Source organism: Lissotriton vulgaris, chromosome 5 (genome assembly GCF_964263255.1).
Source record: "Lissotriton vulgaris chromosome 5, aLisVul1.2, whole genome shotgun sequence".
NCBI classification, from domain to species: domain Eukaryota; kingdom Metazoa; phylum Chordata; class Amphibia; order Caudata; family Salamandridae; genus Lissotriton; species Lissotriton vulgaris.
In genome coordinates, this window is record NC_141693.1 from 1177432903 (window position 1) to 1177444963 (window position 12061).

General features: G+C 46.3%; 1 protein-coding gene across 7 annotated transcripts in view; it reads right to left on the reverse strand.

The window, feature by feature from the left end:
- The window catches only part of FGFR2 (fibroblast growth factor receptor 2), a 99119-nt gene that overhangs the window by 61491 nt on the left and 25567 nt on the right, over positions 1-12061 (reverse strand). The gene's annotated exons all lie outside the window — the stretch shown is intronic.

Genomic DNA, 12061 nt, shown 5'->3' on the forward strand with positions numbered 1-12061 from the left:
GTATTTGTTCAAAAAGGATACAGTGTAGCCCAGATATGAGTGCACATAATCTAGCAAGCTTCACATCTGTGATAAATGAAAAATGCAGATTCGTAAATAAAAAAATAGTATACGATATTGCAAGGAAGATATGTTTTGAGGAACCGTGAAACCGCGAGATGTACGTGTGGTTAGTGTATAAACAAACGGAGCAGATCAAAAATAAACTGGGGAATGAATATTTGAGTTGCCTCAAAGACGAAACATAGGTCCAATCCTCAGGCAGCAACTCCCCAGAAAGGGACCTCCGTGCTCCCAAAATTAAGCAACTCAAAATACATTTTAGACCAAGGGTCTCCAACCAGTAGCTCTTGGAAGGGTAGCCCAGCCCAGTGGGTCATATAGTAATCCTTTGGGTTCTGGAGTAGCATGTTACTCACCGAAAAGAGCTTCAACACCTCATCAGGGGTAATAAGTGGTAAATAAATACAATTATAATACAATGTAGAGGGCCTGGGCACATTGAAGGAGGTGGAGAAGCTCAGTTTTATACCTTCACAGTAACAGTCAGCCAAACCAAAGCCGGTCTCCACACTGACAGATAAGCACGCACTGTGTCTCCACGCTGAAAGATAAGCATGCGCCGTGTCTCCACAGTGACAGATAAGCACGCGCTGTGTCTCCACACCGACAGGTAAGCACGTACTGTGTCTCCACACCGACAGATAAGCACGCACCGTGTTTCCACACCGACAGATAAGCATGCACTGTGTCTCCACACTGACAGATAAGCATGCGCTGTCTCCACACCGACAAATAAGCATGCACTGTGTCTCCACACTGACAGATAAGCACGCACTGTGTCTCCACACCGACAGATAAACACGCACTGTGTCTCCACACTGACAGATAAGCACTCACTGTGCCTCCACACTGAAAGATAAGCATGCACTGTGTCGCCACACTGACAGATAAGCATGCACCGTGTCACCACACTGACAGACAAGCACGCACTGTGTCTCCACACTGACAGATAAGCACTCACTGTGTCTCCACACTGAAAGTTCAGCATGCACTGTGTCGCCACACTGACAGATAAGCCCGCACTGTGTCTCCACAGTGACAAATAAGCATGCACTGTGTCTCCACACTGACAGATAAACACGCTCTGTGCCTCCACACCAACAGATAAGTATGCACTGTGTCTCCACACTGACAGATAAGCACGTACTGTGTCTCCAAGCTGACAGATAAGCGCGCACTTTCTCCACACCGACAGATGAGCACGCACTGTGTCTCCACGCTGACAGATAACGCACTGGGTCTCCACACTGACAGATAAGCATGCACTGTGTCTCCAAACTGATAGCTGTGTCTCCACACTGACAGATAAGCACGCACTGTGTCTCCACACTGACAAATAAGCATGAACTGTGTCTCCACACTGACAGAAAAGCACACACTGTCTCCACACCGACAGATAAGCACGCACTGTGTCTCCACACTGACGGATTACGCACTGTGTCTCCACGCTGACCGATAAGCACGCACTGTGTCTCAACACTGACAGATAAACAAACACTGTGTCTCCACACCGACAGATACATAAACACTGTGTCTCCACACTGACAGATAAGCACACACTGTGCCTCCACACTAACAGATAAGCACACATTGTGACAGCCTGTGGTGGTGGGCAGCCCTTATCGTGACCATCTATCTGTGCTCGTACTCTAGCAAGGTTAGAGAGAGCCCTCACTTTACCAATCACACTGTGCAAATGATTCTCGGCCATGAAAGAAAGACAGAAGGAGCATGAGTAGAATGACTCGAGTGCTTCACTACAAGGGTGATCATTATCGGTAATCCTATTAGAATTGGAATCTATTGGACGCGATCCTATGGTAACAGTGATAATATTCATGAGTAGCTCTGAGTGATATTCACTGATCAGAAGTAGCTCCCATCATAGAAAAGGTTGTAGACACCTGTTTTCGACTAATACAAATATTGTGATCCTTGCAGATTTCTTTAGTTTTATTTGTTCTTAAAAAAACAATCAACCAATCAGCAACCTATACGTGAAATCAATAATCTGTAGAGTATTTAATGTGTACACTCTCAGCTACTATTCATGTCGGTAAGCATGCTTCGTAATTTCATAAGTATGCATTTTCATTTAATGGGATATTTGGAGTGCCTATTCTACTCACCAGTCTATCCACTATCTTAAAAGAAGTGTTTTTAAGTGATTCATTGCTTAAAGTTAGCACCATGGTGAGGAGAGTGGAATCTCTTTCTCATATTATGCTGCGTCAGTTTCGGCTCATTTATTGGTACAGTAATAATGATTTATGTGCACCTTGTTGGACAGTGTAAATAACATACTCTCATTTGGTTACATGAGTGGTATTACATAAGACACGTGTAGTAAGCAGACTGGCACATTGTGTGCAGAACAGAAGAAGCTACAGTGGTAATATTTATTAAAATGGCATAGGGCAATCTTTAAGTAACAGACGTGTTCGGTTACACTAAAAAAAGTTATTCTTAAAGAACTAGACAACTACTGAGAACTAAGAATTCTGCTAAAGAAATGTATCCATCCATAGTCAAATAGCACCGTTTCATGCCAGGACAAACTATTGTCCTAAATCATCTTTATTTCCTAATTATTTGAGTCTCACTAGTTCCAATCCATTTCTGAATACTGACCTCTAAATGATGCCATTCCTTTCACAAAGTTCATATTGAAAGTGTATGCTTGCAAGTCTCCCTTGTCATATGCGCCAATCAGATTGCAACTCTCCATTTATCAACTGTCCTAAAGAAGGCCTGTCACAATAATAAAAGCGTCCAAAACATTTGGGGTTTCATGTTTACAATGTAGGCTACAGACAACAATAGTCCAACTTCAGTACTGCATGTCTTCTTAGCTGTAAATGATGACGCTGTCATGTATTGGCTCTCAAACCCAGTTCATCCGACTGGCTATGAGTTGGACTCGACAAAACTCTGTTAACATAACATAGCCTGGAAACAAACTTAAGCTTCTTGCTTATAAAAAATAGTGCTAAAGAGGACACGCATTCAGCCGATTAGCCACAGAACTATCGAATGACTTTCCACACTCCCTCAAAGCTACTGACCGTCACCTTGCCTTTAGAAACTCGCTAAAAAAACTTTCTTCTATGACTAACTTAGCAAGCTGTCAATGATCACTGTCTCATTGTAGCTCAGAGCGCCACAACACCCTTCTGGATATCAGATTGTGCTCTACAAAACTCTGTAACATAACATAACACAATTTCTTCTTTAGCCTAAGAATATTAAATGAGACAAGCACAATATCTATCTCTAATACTTATTTATGAGATTTAGTGGCATTGAAAATGTATTTTTAGTGTGAACCCTTTTATTTGTACCTGGGCACAAGGTTCTAACAGAGAAGGGTTAGTATGTGTCTCATGGAGACTAAGAAGACCCTAATTGTTTTTTCCGGCAGTAGTTTGTGTTCTTCCAGTTATAAATTAACGGGGACCTTTTTATTTCATTTTCAAAGGGGAACCCTACAATCATGGTAGTGGCTTAGCACCTGAGCAGTTTTGCCCGGTGAGGTAAACTTCTGTGAACAGCAGACAGTGGTGGATTCTTCGTTCTCTCGTTGCCAGACGTCTCTGCGTCTCTTGGCACCGTGAACCAGGAAGCCATTGACTCGCCACAAACTACAAACTGCTCCGAAGATGGGTGGAGCCAAAACAAGGTTACTCAAATTATCAGTCTTAGAACAACGAATGACTGGGTTGGTCTCCCACGATATAAATGGTTATATTCAGATCTGTAAGTACGAATGTCTTTCACACGCGCACTGCTTCCCTTGATATATGTCTCCCTCGAAGTACAAATGACAACATAACATCAGGAGACAGTGACGTGGCCAGAGGAAGAAGCGGGCCAGCCTGCCTACCCAATAGCCAGGACCAGGACGTTTTCAAGCCTGCGTCAACCAAACGTACGTGCAGCGCTGCGTGATGACGCCACGCGCACACACGCTGCACTCAGTGATGCAAACGGTGCGTCCATAGGCATTTGACGTCAGGAACACTGAGAGGCCGCGAGCGTGAGAGATGGTGCAGTTAGGCTTGGCTTTGTGGCGCTACCCGAGGACCAGGCTTGCTTCATAACTCCCTTAATTGAAGTGATGAAGAGATGCACGGTGATCTCTAGACATTGACGCGTCAGAGAATGGACGGGAGAGACCTGAGGACAGACTTCAACCAAAGAGCTCCCAGCTCCTCTGTCTCTCAGTGTGATCCTGGCTTCACCCCTGGTCAATGTATGTTTTGTGTATTCAATCATTCAATAGGAAGAATGTAACTGGATGGACGGCCCTACTGCCTACTGGACTGTCAGATAGCTCTTCTGTCTGAGGGGTAAGTTGGTGAGACACCCTAGCTTTCTTTGACATACTCTTTTAAGCTTGGCGTCTAGCTGTGCTCTCTTTCGCCTCAGCCTCAGAGGGGCTCACCTCTGTTTTACCACAGACTGAAAGATAGCTAGTTTGCCAGCTAGACTCTGTCAGACGGAGGACAGCCTTGCCATTTGAAGCAAATGCCATGGAGAGATGACTAAACCAGCGTTTCCGGTTCTGTCCCTTAATTGATGCTTTTAGCACTCCTCGGGGACCTGCCGTCTAACTCTTGAGTGTCCTGGCATGCAGCTCTGGGAGACACATAGCAAGCCTCCATAGCCCTGGGGGCGCTTCTTCCCCATTATCTAATTCTAATCATGGTCACACATCTGCCTGAAACAAGCACTGACCATGCCAATACTTCTGACTTAAATATGCTGCAGCCTACGCGTTCACAAGCACATCACTCACCCTGGAGTGAGAACCAAGAAAGTGTGTTCCCCTGCTCCAGGTGTGATGGAACATGGGCACAAACCGTGCTTGAGAAGGGGAATCAAGCACGTGAGAGGGTACAGAGGGCTGAAGCCAAAAGCGATAGTACTCCGGGCAAGTGGCAGCAAGTGCCTTGTGCCTATGCAAAGAACCTCGATCCACAACTGCTTGTTCACTGGTAGCCTGTGAAGGAAGTCCAACTGGGGCTTAACAGAAGCATGCTGAGGTAAAGTAAGTAACAGACATGGCAGCTGCAATTGGCACAATCCGAATGCGACAGACAAGAACTTTAGATAAGACGAGCAAGACTGCATTCCTACATCCAAACAGGATGGATATCTGCCTGGACCAGCCTCCTACTTTCAAGTCAGAGGCAAGGAAGAATGTTCCTCAACCTCTTAAAAAGGAAGTCCTATGTAGCAGCCGTCTTGTATACATGTGGGCAGAAGGTAAGATCGGTGTTGATAATAACACAACATTTTGGGTCCTAGTACAAGGCATGGCGGCCAGGAGCCAGTGGCTACCAAACAGAGGTCCTGGGATGATTCCCTGGTGCTAACACCTCTGTTTTGTCTGCCTTCAACTTCAAAAAAGTTTTGTCATCAAACATGTGACTGAAACAAGACCTGTATAAAGTTTAAGAGAAATGTCAAGAGTTAATACCACGTAGCTGTATCAAAAACTCAATATCAAAAGCATAGTTCAGAAAACTAAAGCCAAAAGAATGAATTCAAGCAGATACATTGGCTGAATGAACATTACATAAGTCCACAAACTGCCCAATAATTCTTAAAACTAATGTTCAGTGTTTTACCTTTAGAAATAAGTTTTTCAATTTGCACACAACTAATTACTAAACATAAAATTGTTAATGTACTCAAGTCCAGTCTTGCACCACCTTAGCTAAATATTTGTGTCAGAAGATCTCATAGTGTTAAACAATGTATAGCCCAGGCTTCTCAAAGGAGCTGCTCGTTAGATGCTTGTTACTCTCTTGTGTGCAGCCCAGCCTACAAATTGTAACCTTTTTCAGGACAGAATGTATGTATATATTTACACCAAATTGAAAATTATGAACTCAAAATGAAAATGTGTGTATTTTTTAGAACTGATATGTTGATCTTTTGAGAAAAATGGTTGCATTTCCAAAATATATTTAAAGCTAATATTTGAATGATAAATCGTGTGGCACTGGGGGCTTATTTCTAATAATATCTTGGTACCAGTGGCAATGCTGCAAGGGTTGTTATGTATTACCCATGCAACAGCATTCCGAATTGGCAAAGCTTTGTGTTTTTTACATTATTTATGGCAACCCTGCTTGATGCACTGAGGTGATCACTTCTGGTAAACTTGTATGAGGCAGAGTATAATGTAATCGTGTCTAATGTAATCACTATTACACCACTGATAACATTAGTAGCTGAGGATAATTTTCCCTGAACATAAGTAGCTCTTGTACCAGAAAAGGCTGGAGAGCCCTGCCTAAGGCGTTTGCTCAGGGATTGACAATGTGAAGTGTTTCTTATTGCAGTTGCCCCAGGGTTCCTTATGTGCTCCTTCTGACACTGCCATTAGTGATGTTGGTGCCTATTCTCACACTGGGTATGATGGTGCACCTTCTCTCAGACATGGCGCAATGATGGTACCCACTGTCACCAGGAAGCAGTGTTTGGGCTGATGCTGGTGCCATCTCAGACCTCAGGTTTCAGGATTGCACCCACTGTCATCAAGTTTAGGGGGCTTGCACCCGCTCAGGCTGCAGTGAATGATGTTGGGTGGCACACTGATGCCCGCTACCACAGAGGAATGCCATGTTGGCTCCACATGTCACACAGCGTGAGGTTGTGCCTGATGTCGCCCAGAGAACAATTCCGGTACTCACCCTTGCTCAGGGTGCCATGTCAGTGCCCACTTTTTCTCAGACGCTTGTGGGCATTCCTCGACACTTTATGGCGACCAGAGTCTGTGAGGGAGGATTGTTCGAAGGGAAAACAGAAAATGTTCCACTACTTTGTGTTTTTGCAGCTGGGCCTGTAATTCCTGCCTCGCACCTCCGCCTGGAAAAACCAAAACCTGAATAATGTGTGTCATAGAGCGAAATATGGGCAGAGCGGCCTGCGGGCAGAGGGTTTACTTTGGAAGGAGTGCCCTGCGAGAAGAGATGTGAGGGCAGGAGAGAGGGAATGAGAAAGGAACAGAAGGAGTAGGTTAGATGTAGCATACCTGGGAGGGAAGGTGTGACAGAGAAAGAGTGAAGGGAAAGAGGTGTGAGGGGCCAGCAGAGATGGAGAGATAGAGAGGAGAGAGGCAAGGAGGGCAGAGGAGCAGCACCCAGGGCCCGGGTTTCATTTATTGAAGTGGGCTGAGCTGCGGGGTAGGAGGGGGCAGAGGGGTGGCAGAGGTCTGAGGAGCAGAGGAGGGAAGAGAGATGAGAGTGGAGATGTGTGAAGTAGAGCAGAAGAAAGTGGAGAGAAGGACAGAGGAAGAGGGAGAGAGAAGTAACATGTGAAAGGGAAGAAGTAGAGAGAGTGGTAGCAGCGTAATGTAAAATGATGCCCCCCTTCCCCACAGAATGGGATGAGGAGCCCCCAAGATACCCATGGCTCACTGATATTCACACACAGATTGAATACGCCCCCCCCCCCCCAGCACTTCAATGGCTGCAGACACTGCCATTTAAAAAATATAGGGGGCTTCAGCAAGACATGTTTTGTGGTCCCATGTCCAGAAATTTTTTTAAATCGGGCCCATTTCCTGCTATTTAGAGCCCTTGTGATGCTAAACTTTATTTATACATAAAAATTTCCAAAATGGGGGTAAGCAAATATTGTGGAAAGCTCCAGCGGCTGGCCTCCGCCAGCTCAATGGTACAAGAGCAAAGCTTCCCAAAGTATGAGTAAAACCATTTCTTTTTGCTAATTCATCTAGGGCTTTCTGTTTTGCAACAAAAACCCTTTTCCAAAAGAGGTGCCATGGAGCCCTTTGTAGATGTTCTGTGGGCATAGCAATAAAATAGGACATATGGAAATAGCCCTTAGACTTGCAGCTTTAATTTCTGGGTATTCGTAATGACAAATAAATCCTGTTTCACAACTGTACCCCTGCACCAACACTCAAGGGCAGCGCTGAGAACTACCCCCCAGCAGTAACACCTGATTGTCCTCTCCTTGGGTCTCTTCTCCTGTCCCTGGGTGTGCACATCTCCCACCGAGGCAGTGGCCAAAGAGAGGAGGCAGAGACAGGTAGAGGACAGAGGGGTAAAGTGAAGGGTGGGGTACAGTGGAAGGGAGGCAGCAGTGACATAGGTCAGATAGGGCCACACCCCGAGCCCGCAAGAGAGAGGCAGAAGAAGTGGTGGGTACTGAAAGATAGGGAGGTAGATGTACTATTTTAGAGACAGATCAAAGTAGAGCAGAAGGGGGCCACTGAGGGGTGATGTAGTGAGAGAGGTAAGGTAGAAAAGGGGAGGAGTTAGAGGTAGTAGGAAAGAGAAGCATTAATGGATGCAAGAGAGAGAGAGAGAGAGAGTACTGAGGTAGAAAGAGGGGCAAAAAGGAGCAGAGGGCAAGTAATGGAAGTAGGGAGGCCGAGAGAAAGAGAGAGGGGGTGATGGGTTCAAAGAGGTGTGGAGAGAGGAAGGAGGCGAGGGAGAGAAAGGGAGGTGAAGGTGGGACAAAGTGAGAGGGTGACGTAAAGAGAGAGCTGGTAGGTAGAAAGTTAGGGAGAGGTGAGCTGGATAAATTTATGATGAGAGCGAGGTAGTGAGTTATGAGATACAGGGGCTTATTTACAAGCCCATTGGGCAGCCAGGGCATCACTGTTTTTGATGCACCGGCGGTGCAGTGTACCTGCCCATATTTACAAGGCCACATAAAGTCAACCTGAGTGGCTTTTCATGGCCTTGTAAATATGGCCCCCTTTCATGCATTTCTCTGTGGGAAAGGGGCGTTCCATGGGTGTTGCTGTGGGTGTTCCCACGCAGTGTCCATGGAACATGACAGATTCACAGATTTACAAAGTGTTGTAAACCTGGGAATGTGTCAGAATCTTATGGGAGGCGTAGAAGTGGTGCAACGAGGAGAAATACATGTATTTCACCTCGTTTTTCCTTTTTAAGTGTCTGCTACATTCTGCAGCACACATAGAAAGAGGGAAACACCTCTTGTGAATGTTTTTGTGCAGGATCGAACGGAGAGAAGGGAGGAGTCAACGAGAGAGCAGCGCAAGATCACTGGGGCAGGGTTTGCTTGGGAAGGAGTGAGCTGGGACCCTCTTGGAGGGAGACATGGAATGAAAACTAGACAGGAGCTGTGGGGAAGCAGGGGTGAGAAGAGGAGCAAAAGTGAGAGGAAACGGTCTGAACAACAGGGTCCTGCTCCGAGAGAGGGGCCAGGAGAGAGGGGGGGGGAGCAGAAGGACAGGGGGAGAGAGGGAGGGGAAGGAAGCGTGGTTAGGGATTTTGATGATAGAATGAGGAGAGAGGGGGGGGGCTGTTTAGCTAGAAGAAGAAAACGCAGGGCTGAGAACGAAGAAGGGGGAGAAGCTGGAGGGCAATAATTCAGCAAGTGAGGAAGAGCAGTGACGTTGATACGGGCGAGAGAAAAGAGCGAGACGGGAAGAGAGACGGGGAAATACATATTATGGGTGGCGAGGAGGATTAACAGAGGAGGAGCCTGGGAATAATGGGGAATGAGAGAGAGAATTAGGGCGACAAACAGGCAGAGGAAGAAAGGGACACGAGCATGAAGTGGGAGTGATGGGTGAGAGGACGAGGAGGGAAGCGCGAAGAGGCACACGAGGCAGAGAAAACGAGACAGACAAGGAGATGGGGAAGAGAGGAGAAGCAGTAAGAGGAGAATATGAGAGTAAGAGACAGCAGAAAGCAACAAAGGATGACCAAATGTGCCCGCTTATGGTTTGCAGCTCTGTCACCCTGACGTGTTCACCGTGTACCTGCCGCAGGCAGAGGCACCACCTGGCGCCATGTTCTCACTTATCGGACGTTCCCATTTCTGGGCTTTTGTCTTTTTATTTTAAACAAATCGCCACCGTCGGGTTTGTTAATCCAATTGGTTTAATTAAAACACTGACTGTCCTGAAACATTACCTGTTCTGCGGCTTTAGGGTAGTGTTGGTTCAGTCGGCGTCTGTTTAATTTGCAACTTGTGCTTCAGTGCCAAGAAGCCATGTGTGCTGTGTACTGTGCTACACAAGTAATACAATCATAAAATCCTCCTCATGAAGTGAGAGGCAACTTTCTGCACCTCATTGACTTCATCTGCAGTGTTTGCCTTCACCAGCTCTGTGAGCCAGTGGCATCTGATGCCACAGAAACACCCAGAGCCCAGCGCCTCAGGACCAGAGAGGCTCTCCTTGGATCATCCCAATGACCGTAGCGCCTTGTAGTGTGAGGAGGCTGGGCCGCCCTCCTTGCAAGTAAACACCAATAAGATGCCGTGTCCCATCTTTATTCATCTAGGCTGGTCCCTGGGCTCCAAGCCTCCTAGTACTGCGTCCATGGGCTCCCGGGGCACGTCATCCTGCCCTCAAGGCCCTGCACTGGTCACCAGCCCCAAAAACAAGGCTCTCTGCATTGTCCGCAGTGCGCTCTAATGGACAGGATCTACCTGGCTTCCTACAATACACATTCTGCATGTTTCTGTAAAAACATGCAAGCTCTGCAACATATTTCCGAAGAGGATGAAGCTAATAAAGAAACACCTAAAACTCAGAGAGCAGTGCCGACCCAGCTGTTCACTGAAACTGGGTCTGAACTGGACTCAGGCCATGAGATGGACAGGTTTGCAAATTACCATCCAGTCTCCCACATTCTTTTGCACCGAACAGTGACCAATAATTCACTGCTCCTTACTTGCAACACACTTGCGAAACTCATGCACAACAACATCAACACCAACATACTCATAGACCACATCTTATCTTCCAATCATTCATAGCAAAGGGAGCAGCCACTTTATACCATGCCAACACTGCTTCGGGACATCGTTGGCCAAAGGAAGCTACTTTGCAAAGGCTACCACAATACAGTCCAATTCCCTATCGCTGTTGGGAAACAAACGTGCATCTTTATGGGGATGTTGATGTCCTTCTCCTACCCCCATGCATCACCCCCACATTAATCTGTAAGTGTACATGTATACGTTCTTGAGCTCCTCCTCATTGGATATGTGGTTTCAAGAAAGTACCATGTTGGTAGCATGCTTATGTCTGTCTTTTTGCAGATGCTGAATTAATATCTGAATAAAATGCTCCAGATGTGGCCTCCCGCATGGACCCAAAGTTCTAGTTGTGGCCTCCACGCCTGGACACAATGCTCTAGATGTGGCCGCCAGAACGGCAAACAATACCCCAGATAACACGTCCAGACAGATAGTCCTCCAGTGAAGACTCACACACCTGAGCACGGTGCTCCAAATGTAACTTCAGTCCTTACTTTGAGGCGCAGGTTGCAGGTGGGTCCCACCGGAACTCATTTTTGGGGATCAGCACTTATTCTTCCCCTTTGACCCAGAGCAAGAAAAAGTAAAACACAAAGGGGTGAAAGAATGAGGAAGAGGAAGATCGAAAAGCTGAGACAAAGAAAGACAGCAGGGATAAAGAAGAACCTGAAAAGAGAGAGAGAAAAAGTGGCAGGGAGTGTGTGGCGGTGGGTTAAAGATGCATGAGTGGAATCAAGACTACACAGCCCTGGTATTCAGCACTCCTGACATTCAAAAGCTTCCGCTGCAGACTCCTGAGCAAAAAAATGAGTCCCAGCACTCAGTATTTTACAAGTAAGCATTGGTAGCCTTAACAACTGGACACAGTGTCCAGATGAAGCCACAGCACTTGGACACGGGGATCCAAATGTGGCATCAAGAACTGGGAACATTACTCAAGATGCAAGATCCCGCCCAGGACAAAATGTACCTTTGCACGTCTTCTGTGGGCAACGAATCAAAAGTTTTTCACGATTCCAATTAGAGCACATCTCTTCTCCGCCTCGAGCTGTTTACTCTGTTTCCTGGTAAAAACTTTTGATCAGATTCGTCTGGCGTAACTTTCTATGTGTGAGTTCATAGGGCTGTGGGTGTGGTCATGCACTTTTAAGGTATTGCATACGGGGATACTCAGCAAATAAAGTTGACAGCTACTAGGACTGGGTTTATACAAAAC